The 13,597-nt window shown below is 36.2% G+C and overlaps 1 protein-coding gene across 5 annotated transcripts in view; it reads right to left on the bottom strand.

Moving 5' to 3' along the window:
* Window positions 1–13,597, bottom strand: part of EPS8 (EGFR pathway substrate 8, signaling adaptor) — a 176,411-nt gene that overhangs the window by 118,730 nt on the left and 44,084 nt on the right. For 3 of the 5 annotated variants that reach the window (XM_077870938.1, XM_077870941.1, XM_077870942.1), the window contains exon 2: window positions 345–414. The exons of the other annotated variants lie outside the window; for them this stretch is intronic. The gene's annotated coding sequence lies outside the window, so the exon portion shown is untranslated. The remainder of the gene's footprint in view (window positions 1–344; window positions 415–13,597) is intronic. 5 annotated transcript variants of the gene reach the window in all.

Below are 13,597 nucleotides of genomic sequence, written 5' to 3'. Positions count from 1 at the left end.
CCATTTAACTCACTGACAGTTCACAGTATTAATACCTACACCTTACATTTTCATAAGACACTTACATACCCATCCATGATCTCAATTTATTCTCACAACATGTAATCTGGAAGGTAAGCAGAGTCAACAGCCCCATTGTTCTTATTTTAAAAAAAGGTCACCTGACACAAAGAAGTCAGGTAACCAATAATGGGCATGAAGGTGGAGGGAGCTCCAGATTCAGCCTGGGATAGCTGCATTTCACAGATAACTGTAGTATCTCTCAGAACACGTACAAATGTTAAAACTGCCTAAGGAAGAGCAGATGGCTTTAAGTATCTTAATTTTTCTACAAATGGACTCACCTCAAAAATGGAAATATGCTCTAATTCTTAGGCTTCTACTTCAGTCCAATGACAGCTGTGTTAAAGATACCTGTGAATGAAAATTAAATTTCATTTTGAAGCACAGCATGAAAGCAGTAGTTGCTTTTGCTTAATACATATATTTGTTCACTATTACTTAAATTTTTTGTTCTCTTTTTATGTAGCTTAAAAATTATATGAATGGAAAAGATAAAGAGAAAAAAATCATCAAAGATCAAATATTATGATGGGCACACTAACATGCCAGCTGATTTAATCTTTGCAGTAACTATGAGAAGCATTTAACTTTTAAACAAACTAAAATTCTAAGACTTATATTAAGATTTGAACATACCAATGCCTCAGAGTTACTTTATTTTGATTTTTTTTACATTTACCTTGCATATCACAAACTATATATGAAATAGGCATTTTCAATTTTTTCCTACTTGTAGTTGGACGTGTATATTCAGCTCAAAGTCTAAAAACACATAGTAATCTACGTATTTAAAATACAGACCACTGCTATGAGTGCGTGTTATTAAATAGCATATCTATGTAACTGACAATATTATAATATATACATTGTAAATAGGCATCTATCCATTAGAGCATTAAATAATCCATATGGTGAAAATTTTTTTAAAGTTAAATAACAAGACAAAGAAGTTGTACTTTAAAAAAATGATCTCTAAAGAAACTAATTAAATTTTTAAAAATGATCACTAATACCATATAATGCTTAAGAACTAATAATTTCAGTATGGTCTTCTTTGTCACATGACTAACAGCAATGAAAAGGGTCTTTGGAGTACAGGAGTTCAAATTCAAATCCCAACTCTGTATCAGCACTTCATTCTTCTGTTCAGATCCTCATATAATATAATCTCACTTGCCTAGAGGCCATATATAATGACAACATCAGCAATGTCACAGAGTAAATTAAAAAGTTACATGGCTAGTTAAATAGATGCCACATAGTCTATGTGCTAAACTTCTCCATTTCACTCAGAAGATGCCCTCAAGCTCAGTTTAAATCTTTCAAAATCTTATTTTAGAAAAAGTTCAAATGAATTTAGTAATCAAATCAATCCACAGCAGGTTAGAAGCACTGGTCAGATGCATTCAATCTGAATTTAAATTTATTTAATTTATTATAAATTATTTAATTGCATTAAATCTAGGTTTGCTAGAGGTAACAGAAAGGAATGTCAGCAGAAAGAAATTGGTAGATTATACTACCAATTTCTCTATAACAAGAAAAATGAGACATACAATGGGAAGAAAAATTCGTAAGGCATCCTAAAAATATTTGATACAGAACCACAGGACTGTGCATTATATTACACCATATTACAATCCAAGTAGTATGCACAATGATATATTATCTTCTGTTTAAGAAGAAAGTACTTGATATGTGAAAGAAAAATTACCACTGTAAGAGTTTAAAAATAAATAAATAAAATTCTAATATTTAAAGAATTATACTCCCCAATGACTCCTATTAAAAACTCAGAAAGTGATAAAGAATCAAGCATTTACTCAAACTTTTTAATATAAACTGTTCAATTAGCTAAACAAATAATAGTTGTGGGGAAGTTTTTCTTTATAGATAATAAATCAGTGTAAAGTAGCAATTAAAATAACATATTCTGCAACTCCTAATGAATTAAAAGTATCTACCCATAGCTACTAGTATCAAAAGAAGAAAAAAAAAAGAAGAAGAAGAAAAACCACCACATATTATGTCTCCTGAGAAAAGAAGAAATATCATTCATATATTAGGAAGTAAGAAAAAGAGAGAGAACAAAGGGAGAAAAAGAAATAAGAGAAAGGAGGAGGGAAGGAGGGAGAGGAAAGAAGGAAGGTAGAAAGGGAGCGAGGGAGGGTATCTGAATTTAAGCCTCTGATCCTTCTACCACTTTTTAAAAAACATATAGGAGAGAAGGACATGTTAAACTATACCATAGAGATATCATCCGCAATACCTAGAAAAACACATATTAATAATTATAAAAGACATTATTTTGACACTGAATCATAAAAAGACTTATAAAATCATTGGCAAATTGAATATTAATATTTAACAATACTCAGAATTAACTTCGTTTCAGCTACGATAAATATGGTCACAAGATTTTAAGAGTGTTTTTATCTGTTAGAATAACAGACTAAAATATTTATAAATACATTGGTAAAACTACCTGCTTTGATTCACACAGGAGGGAAGAAGTGGGCAGATGGATGAACTAAGATTAGCCAGAGTTAATAACTGCTAAAGCTTGATGTTTGATAGTGGCTACATAGGAGTTCATTCTATTATTCTGTCTACCTTGTATATGTGAAGGTTTCTGAAATAACAGTTTAAAAAATATATATGAGGTATACAGCACATCAAAATAAATGGTACTTCAAGTATTGTAACAGAAGTACTTTTAAGAATTTAAAAATTGGGGATCCCTGGGTGGCTCAGCGGTTTAGTGCCTGCCTTTGGCCCAGGGCGTGATCCTGGAGTCCCAGGATTGAGTCCCACATTGGGCTCCCTGCATGGAGCCTGCTTCTCCCTCTGCCTGTGTCTCTGCCTCTCTCTCTCCGCCTTGCTCTCTCTCTCTCTCTCTCTCTCTCTGTGTCTCATGAATAAATAAAATCTTAAAAAAATATTTAAAACTTCACTACATGTTCCCATGACAGAAAAAAATGTTTTAACAAAATAATAATGCTAACTAATGTCTCAGCTAGTAGGTATTTGTCTCAATTGTCTAGCTAAAATATTATGTTCTGTATGTAAGCAATGATCCACCTCATTATTAAGTACAGCTAGTACACTGAAAACAGCAATTTCTCTGAAAATGGAAAACTAGTGACTTTAAAAATATAAGCAAACTGCCAGACTTCAGATCGTTTACATTCAAAGTTTTTCATTCACTTCATCTGGCACTAGGAAGGCTCATGTTGAGCTAGAGGAGTGCACAGTTTGGCTCAATCCTTCCAGTTTGGATAATAAGTGTGTAATTTAAATTATTGTATGATGAATCCTGTTAAGTGAGAAACAGTTGTATTCAACACAAAAGGTGAGAAGAACAAAGGCTTTGAAACTCAATTTTTGATCCACTGCTTATGAGTTTCATATCACCTCAAGCAGGTTCTAGTTCCTTCATCTGCAAAATGAGAAAAATAATTTCTTCCATATAATGTTGTGATATATGGATTTGGTTATAATAGATTCAATATATTTTCATCTTTTATATAAAGAAGTGGGTCCATACAAACACATTTCCTAGCATTGTTCTGTTAGTGTTTCACAGTAGCTAATATTCTAATTGACTACATCCAATTATTATTCGGCTACTTAATAGTATTGTTATGCTACCTAATATTAGACTCACTTCTCTCCAAATGCCAACAGTATTTCCCATTGGTATAAATAATAATTTGGAAAACACATATATCTGATGAACTAAGAAACCCCTTTATACATTGCAGCTATGAGTGTCCTTTATGTAATCAACAGGACAAGAATTTGCCTGTAACTTTCGTTTATCTAAGTTGTAAAGATTTTGGATATACAATATTGTTACAAATGTTTAAAGACACATTGCTTTCAGTCACAGAGCCAAATTTAAGTTACATCTGAAATATATTGGTGTTTGAAGGGTAAATCTATACTAAAAAATATCAAAGTAAGTCACTGAACTAATGCTTCTAAAAGAAAATTCTTACCCTTGAAGACAAAGTATCAACAAGAATGGGCTTCCTTCCAAATCATCTGATGCCCTAGGGCATTTTGCATGTACCTTAGAGCACTTATCTTGTTACAACTTATCATGTTTTATCAGTCATTTCTTTACATTCCAACTATGGGATAAACTATTCCAACTGTGGGGCCGTATAGTTGGAATATGAGCTTCAAAAGACAAAGGGCTTATTTTCTTTTTGTATCATCGGCATCTGCAAAAAGACTTATTTTCTTTTTGCATCATCAGCATCTGCATAGGGAGTGCCTGGCAGCAGCAGGTGCTTAATATGCATTTGCTGTAACATACAAGTATACATACCTTCATTCTCTAAGGAATTCTAGATCAAATCATTAAATACCCCTTTGCCATATCAAAGACTCCATGATGGGACTGAGCCTAGCACACCTGAGACTAGACCCTAAGAGATTCCATTGTGGTCTCAACCTCACTCCTAATTCCGCAGAGGGCATATCTACTTCAGATCACTCAAATTCAGCAGACTATATCCCTAGGTTCCTCTTCCAGGCATAGCCTACAATCTGTAAGACCAGCTAACACTTACTTATGTGTAAGGTCCTACAGTAAACACAGCATATACCTTAGTTCATGCGTTCCTTGTGATGACCTGGGAGTAAGTGTTAGCATTATTCTCATTTTATAGGTTAAGGTGAAGGCTTAACAAGGTTATGAAACATGTCCAAAGTCCCAAGGTCATAGAGCACAGTTAGGATTTGAGCGAGGTCTGTCTGAATGTGGTCCATATTCTTTTTTTTCTTTTTTATTACAGATTTTATTTATTTATTTATTCATGAGAGACACACACAGAGAGAGAGGCAGAGACACAGGCAGAGGGAGAAGCAGGCTCCATGCAGGTAGCCTGACGTGGGACTTGATCCTGGGTCTCCAGGATCATGCCCTAGGCCGTAGGCGGCGCTAAACCACTGAGCTACCGGGGCTGCCCTGTGGTCCACATTCTTAATCACTGACTCCTGAACAGAAGACTACTAGTAAACAAAATTTTTCAAAAAAAGAAAAAGACTCTTAAAGTCCCTTGAGATGCTTTAAAATGTTTTTAAATAAGCTTTTAAAAGCGACATTAGTTTCCTTTGGGGAGTCCTTCATTTTTCTCTTAATTTTGTGACATACAAGGGCCCTTCCATTCAGAGCATATTAACCAACAAAAACTACTCTAAGATGGCAGCAGAGTTGAGGATTAAAGTCGTGATTACAGAAAAAAAGATCTGAGCAGTCTAGAAATCTAGTGAATAAGAACAGAAAAATAATAAAAAGGAGAGATGCAGAATCTAATTGTAGAAAGGGCTAAATCACTATTGATGACTAAAATCTCTACAGAACTTAAAGCTACAAAGCACATATGAATACACACACTAATTCACTAAACAGGGATTTCCTAAGGTGCAAAGCTGCACCAGAACATAGATGTCATGTAGATTTGACATGGACACTTTCATTAGAGCCAGCAGAAATAGTATAGGCTAATGAGTAAGACACTTTTTTCCAAGTTAAAATCTCAGCTTTGACAATTACTGCATAGTTTTAGGAAAAGCACTTCTCAACCACTCTGAATCTTGTTTCCAGGCATGTAAAATAGAAAGAATACCTCCTTTGTAGCAAAATTAAAAGAATAACAGTTAATATATCATGCTGTCCAAAGCCATTAACCTAACAATACCTTTGTGGACTGGTAATGACAGGACAAAGGTAACATCCTTTAAGGCAACAACAACAAAAAAAAATGGTATTTTTAAAGACCTGGATATTCAAAAGTAGCAAAAGCAAAGAACTAAAAGCAATTAGTAAGCTGTTCTCAAGCTTAGATTCCCAGGCAGACCTGGACTACCTATACGGGGGTCCCTACCCAGAAAGGTCTATCTGAAAAACTGTTCTTCACCAGGGCAGGCTTTAAGAGCAAGCAACGAGGCCGGTTAGCACATACTTTTTTTTTTTTTTTTTTTTAAGCTCTGTGTCTACCATGGCACCTGAACTCATGAACCCAAGATCAAGAGTCACATGCTGTACTTATTGGGCCAGCCAGGCACCCTGGTTAGCACATCCTTTCTAAAGTGTAAAAGCTACTGGGAAACTATTAACCACTCCCAACTTAGATTAACCAAATTGCTTTCCTGACAACACCATGTTGGGATCAGTGATCAGTGACTGTCATTCTTAAGGACTAAGGAAAAGTTTTCACCTAGAGCAAAGGTGAGCCAGAATGGAAATAGTACTTGTAACAAAAAGAGCTGGCCTCTTCCTGTTTCATCCTACGAGATACCCTGTGACACCTCCTTCTGCCTCCTTCCTTAGTTAATTAATCCTTTAAAAACTGTTATTAAATGCAAACACCGCTCAAGGCCCGAGGCATACAAGGATGAACCATGAACAGAAGAGTGAAGGCAAGAGATCAGTAACAGTAACAATAACTAGAATCTGTTTGCTTCATGCCAGGCTCTTCAAGTCCTTCCCACTTTTAATAACTTAGTTCTCACAACAAGTCCACAAGGTAGGGACTAAAGAAAACAAAAACATTCATTTGGGGAATATAAATAATAGTGAAAGGGAATAGAAGGGAAGGGAGAAGAAGTGGGTAGGAAATATTCAGAAAGGGAGACAGAACATGAAGACTCCTAACTCTGGGAAACGAACTAGGGGTGGTGGAAGGGGAGGAGGGCAGGGGTGGGGGTGAATGGGTGACGGGCACTGAGGGGGGCACTTGACGGGATGAGCACTGGGTGTTATTCTGTATGTTGGAAAAAAAAAAAAACAGAAACATGGAGAACTGTAATAACTTGCAAATCTATTCAGCCACTAAAGCAGTGAAGTTGGACTCAAATCCAGGCAGATAGCTAGTGTGATAAATGCAGGAACGCCAGTTATGGGAACATCCTGGCCTCAGAATTTAAGTAAACTGGATGAAGTTAATAAATATGTTTTAGCAGCATCTGGGTGGCTCAGTGGGTTAAGCGTCTAACTTCTGATTCTGGGTCAGGTCATGATCTTACCACGGCAGACTCTGCCCTCTCCCTCTGTTCCTCCCCCACTTGCTCTCTCTCTCTCTCTCTCTCAAATAAATAAAAATCTTTAAAATGAGCAGGGCAGGGATCCCTGGGTGGCGCAGTGGTTTGGTGCCTGCCTTTGGCCCAGGGCGCGATCCTGGAGACCCGGGATCGAATCCCACGTCGGGCTCCCGGTGCATGGAGCCTGCTTCTCCCTCTGCCTGTGTCTCTGCCTCTCTCTCTCTCTCTCTCTCTCTCTGTGTGACTGTCATAAATAAATAAATAAATAAATAAATAAATAAATAAATAAATAAATAAATTAAAAAAAAAATGAGCAGGGCAGCCCGGGGTGGTCTCAGCGGTTTAGCGCCACCTTCAGCCCAGGGCGTGATCCTAGAGACCTCGGATCGAGTCCTACATCGGGCTCCCTGCATGGAGCCTGCTTCTCCCTCTGCCTGGGTCTCTGACTTTCTCTCTCTCTCTCTCTCTCTCTCTCTCTCTCTCTCTGTGTGTCTCTCATGAATAAATAAATAAAATCTTTAAAATGAACAAATAAATATGTTTTAAAGTCTTAGAAATCCTTAGAAATACACAAAAAGAAAGTAAACAAAGACAGGCCTCATCTTTAAAATTTTCATGAACCATACCAGCTCAGGTTCACTATCTCTTGCAGAAACGTCAACAGTTGTTACATTTGGTTTCACTCATTCAAAGAAGTTTAAAAACAGTACACAGTGAGTGATGAGGGCAATACATTGCCCAAATGAAACCAGTTAGCATTATTAAACTAAATTACAATCATAACAAAAACTGTGATCACATCATAAAATATCACGAAGCCACTCCAGGAATGAATGAATGGCTGAAAGGTAAGGCCATTACCTGTAACACACAGGTTTTCCATGAGGTTACACATCCAACTAATACTTTTATTAGAGAAGAAGCATCATCACACAATCAGGCCAGTAAAGGTCTTTTTGAGGTGAGCCTGCCCACACCAGTTAATTAACCAGATGTTTCATTCAGTGACACATTTAATAGATAAGTTATTTTTTCTTGAAGCAACAGTCTTAAGGAGACTTTCTGGAATTAAACTGCCCTCAGTTCTACCATGTAAAGAGATTAGTCCTATAATACATGCTATCCTACTAGTCAATCCTCATTATCTGGAAGCATAACTTAATATTTACATCAGTCCCATATTCTTGTCTACCTAATAAAACCTTCTCTTTGGTTTCCTAATTTATTCAAAACTGAACTTGATCTTCCCCACAAAACAAGTTTACTCTCCAAATTTACTCATTTATTTTAATGCAACTTCCTTTCTCCCCATCACTCAGCTTGAAACTCTAGTTGTTACTGACCTCCCCATCTCTTTCACTCTGGATCTCCTCATACCAGGATTATCAAAATAAATTTAAGTGGTCTTCCTATTTCAACTAACTTACCCTTTTTCTAAGACTGTGAAAATTTACTCTTAAAAAGCAACACTTTTACTTTGCTTTCCTCTGTCCCAGAACCAATGATGGCAACATAGAAGATCATATAATAGAAGCAACATTTGGTTTAATAATCAAGAAGCCGGGGTAGCCCGGGTGGCTCAGCGGTTTAGCGCCACCTTCGGCCTGGGACCTGATCCTGGAGACCTGGGATCGAGACCCACATCGGGCTCCCCGAATGGAGCCTGCTTCTCCCTCTGTGTCTCTGCCTCTCTGTCTCTCAGAAATAAATAAAATCTTTAAAAAAAATAATAATAATAATCAAGAAGCCTGGGCTCCAGCCCCAATTTCTCCATTAATTAATCTGAATGATTCACTTTGGTTTCCTTATCTAGAAAACATGAGTCCTAGGCTCTAAGAGCTCTGCAATCTCTTACCTTGAGAGCAACAAATCTCTTGTTTTGGAATCCATGATCTAATTCCAGGAATACCTGAGCTAATCAATCTCATCTACAACTATCCTCCAGCAAGTATTCTCTGATCCAGCTACTCTCTGCATGCTCCCAAATATGTCAGTCATGCTTATATTGTACTAATTCCTTCTCTAAAATGACTTCACCCTTCTCTTACCAAAAACAAACAGGAATTAAACAAGGATTTTTTAAAAGATTTTATTTATTTATTCGAGAGAGACAGAGAGAAGCAGAGACACAGAGGGAGAAGAGGCAGAAGGAGAAGCAGGCTCCCTATAGGGAGCCTGATGCGGTACTCAATCCCAGGACCCCAGGATCACAACCTGAGCCAAAGGCGGATGCTCAACCACTGAGCCACCCAGGTGCCCCCACAAGGAATTTTTTATACAAGGTTTTAAACGAGGAATTATATTATTTTTTGTCCTTTTCTGACATTTTCAAATTCTTTACAGTCACTCTGTGTTATGTATGTACTAAATGCTCAGCGAAAAAAAAAAAAATCCTAAACCAGAGCTAGAAGGTTAAATTAACTCAACATACAAAGCCTAACCTAGTAATCATCAATAATATATCCTTTTTTTTTTCCTAGAGATTTTATTCATTGTACACATCTGGCCCTGTTAACACTAAAATTTAACCTATGTAAGCTATGGCTCCAATGAAAGGACTCAATAGTTAATGAACTGATTTTATTTTGGTTCTCTTAAGTGCACAGTCTAATTTATCAGTGCTCAGCTGAAGTGGATATCATATATAGCTAATGTAGTTAGTGAAAGTACCTAATCTTAGTATATCAGTAAATTCACTCCCTGTTTCCTAGAAACTCAACCGATTTTTAAAAATCAAACCAAATTATTTTATGAGCAAGTTTGTTCCAATAATATAAATTCAGTAATTTTATAAGTTAAATTATTGTTGTGAGCTGATCTGAGAACTTCCCCAATTACCATCTTCAATACTGCACTGATAAGAAAGTGTCAGTTGATGAAATAATAACCAGGGAGGAAAGTGCAACCCATTCTCCATTCCCCCAGTGGTCATTCAGCTTGCAGAATGGAGAAATCAATGACCCAGAGATATCATACAGACCTGATTTTTATATACAACAGAACAAATACTCATTTACAGAAAAAAATCAGTGCCCCATAACATACTAAAAAGAGCAAAGAATGCACTATCAGAAGGTTTGTGCCAAACTCTACCACTTATTAACTCATAGCCACAGCAAAGTCTCATAAACTCATGTCCTCAGATTTCTCATCAGCAAAATGGGGGATCATCATAATACCAGCCCTGCTTACTATATAAGACCTCTGAGGCTCAAATAACATAATTATGTAAAAGTGTTCTGGTAACTGCAAAAATGCTTCACAATACAAATTATTATGTAAGCAATATTCATAAGTCACTCACTCACCAATTTTAAGCATTTATTATCAAATAAATTTACCTAGTAGGAAAAGTAAAATGACTAGAGAAGAATCATCCTTAATGATACCAATTTTCTAAGTCTGGGTTTTTATACATCTTGCTCTTTAAAGTAGGACACACAAAACTCTACGCAAACAATTTTAGGCAGTTAAGTGTCTGAACACCTTTTCTGAAAGATCTCTAGGGAGAGAAATTCCACAGCTCTCTTGGTATTTTTCCCTCTGGAACCGAACAACTCAAATCAAGTATAAAAAATTTCCAATTTTTTTTCATCTGATATAAAGAAAATAAAATACACCAAGTTGGTATAAAACAGAATAACTGGCTATAAAAATTCTATTATACAACAAGTTTTATGGCAGAGACAAAATATCCAAGGTATAATGGACCTAAGCTTTTTCTCTTTCATCAAATTTCTCCTTGCAGAGGTGGAAACATACCTTGCCTAAACAAAAGAAAAAAATGCAGATCAAGTTTTCTTAAATTTCATAATGGAACACTAAGCATGACACCTACCAACCTAGAATATAAAACAAGGTCTTCTTTTCAATCCATATCACACAACATCAGAACTTCATACACTTGTCAAATGTTAACATTAAACTCCTCACAAAAGCAAATATTAAGACAATTGATACTAAAAAAAATTTAAAGCTCATTTTGCCAAATTTCACAAGATCCATCCCTGAATTCTCTTGGAAGAGCTGAGTGTAACGTACCCGAAATATAGTACTTTCATTGTTACCAGGATGTTTTTATTACTTAACTATTTATGGTTATGCCTTAGGCTCTCACTGAGGGACAACATAAGAAATTCTTAAAAGAATGTTTTTCTTCTGGCTTCCAAACTGTCCAATATGTTATTTCATACATCTTTTAGTAAGATATCTTCCTATAGCAAGCACTCTCTGTCTGCAGCACTTCACTGACAATTCACAAGTTACAATTTATTGAAATTCTTATTTGCTTGTCTATCATCTCCCCTGGACATTAAATGTAAGGGCAGAAACTATATCTTATTCAATACTATTTCTCAAATACTGAGGACAGTGCCTAACACATAAGGGAGCTTAATGATCATTTATATAATGATTAATCATATACTTCAATTTTATTTTCTTAGGACATATGTTCAGTCCTAAATACAAAATAATCTCCTTTAAAAAAAAAGAAGCCATATCTTCATTTATCTTCTCCATTCTTCTTAGAACTAATAGAGGAATTAATAAATATCTGATGATGAAGATGACCATGACAACAATGATGTCAGTAGTAGTGGTGGAAAAACAAATTATCCTCATCCAAACAACAGAGAACAAGCACTTTGTTATTCATTAAAATCAAATACAAAAATAGTAAGCAATCATCTTTGTATATTAAAATTACAGATCCATTATTTTCCTTTTTTCTAAGTTCTCCAACATTGGTTAGGAGATTTTACTTATGCTCTCCTACACCAGTAAGCCTAAAAAAATTCAGTTCCTCAAGAATCTAAGCTGGCTATAGTAATTCATCTAAGAAAAATTAATCACCTGCCATAGAATATTTACATTACAAAAACCTCAAGCTTCCGCCTTTTGCCCCCTATGTCCATGATTTCAGAGGATAACTTTCCTTGGTTTCCTCCTGCTGAGGATGACTGCTTGAGGAATTGGACTCTATCTTTCTGAACCTGCTGGGTGCTTGGATGAAGATAAAGAGAAAGCAGAGAGCCAAGAATGACAGTGATCTCCTCCTGGAGAGGACACACCTGCCATTCTGGTGCTCAGTGTGCATTTGCCATGGCCCTGCCCTAATTCCAACTCCAGTTTTAGGTTTTACCTGGCAGAAACAATTATTCTTGATTAGCAAGCCTAGCTTTACACAGTATCCTATGCCAGACTACCCAATGCACAAAAAGAGAGAGAGAAAGAGAGAGAGAGAGAGAGAGAGAGAGAGAGAGAAAATATTCCTATTTATACATGAAACTAAAGTTTATCACAATCAGGAATGATTTGATCCCCTAAGCAATCTAAGTACTCAATGAAGATAATACATTGAGAAGAAATTCCTTTAAGTGCATCTATCAAGATAAGCTTTCCTCTTCAGTAGAATCATTTGGTTTGTGCTCTGGATAGGTTTCACTTCCCCAGAGAAATAGTATTTGGAAAGTATACATCATTATGGCCTAAAATGGCCCATGCCAGAGTCCAGATATAGGAGCAGATGAAAAGGTGTATTCAACACCTAGAGATACTCACTCTAGCACCCAGATTCAAGAAGCCTGAACCAGTGACTACTTGCTTAACACGACAGGATGCCAAAATAGGCCAGCAAGAATGAAAATAGGGATCCCTTTCATTACCTTGTTGAGTACCTGAAAGCACAGCTTTGCTCACGACATTAAAAAGAAACAGATTTCTGGAGTTGATGTGCATTAAAGTGTTGACTATTTGTATAAGCAATTGTTAAAAGCATGTTTTAGAAACATATCTACCTATTTAGATATTAGGCTTAACTCAAAAAGGAGTATCTTGTATAACAACAGTCCTCCTTTCTTCAGCATCAAAAGGATTCTCTTTCTGAACCCTTCACCTCAAATAAGAGTATAATTAGAGAATAAAACTCTTGTTATATTAGACAGTAGATGTTGATAATAAGATCCTGAACTCCGCTGCTTTTCTTGTCATGAGGACCAGATCCTTGGCATGACATTCAAGATTCTGCATTATAAATTTCAGCATTCTAGCCTCTACTCCAGTAATCCCATTATTCATTCAATCAACAAAAATATATGAAGCTCTAGCAATAAACAAGGCTAAAATGATCCCAATCCCTAAAAGTTCCCATTAAAGTGCCCTCCAGGCAAGCTAGTCAATCAGTGTGTCGAAAACACTCATTCAGCAAATATTGACTGGATAGGTTAAATGCTGGGCACAGTTTAAGACACTCCTATAAAGAGACAGCAGTAAACAATGCGGTAAGATTTCTTTCCTTCACAAAGTTCACAACCTTGTGAATGAGGAAATGTACCTGTCTTTTCAGGTACTTTTCTGCTATGTTCATGTCAATTCCCCCTCCTCCTCTGTATCTCTGGACATCTTCCTTTCTCCTTAGTACCAGTCCTACTCCATTTATACCACAGTTCAGATAACATGTTAACTGGATTGCTGGTGAATA

Source organism: Canis aureus, chromosome 25, assembly GCF_053574225.1.
Source record: "Canis aureus isolate CA01 chromosome 25, VMU_Caureus_v.1.0, whole genome shotgun sequence".
NCBI lineage: Eukaryota > Metazoa > Chordata > Mammalia > Carnivora > Canidae > Canis > Canis aureus.
Note: the sequence above shows the minus strand (reverse complement) of the source record. Positions and strands in the feature narration are given on the sequence as shown.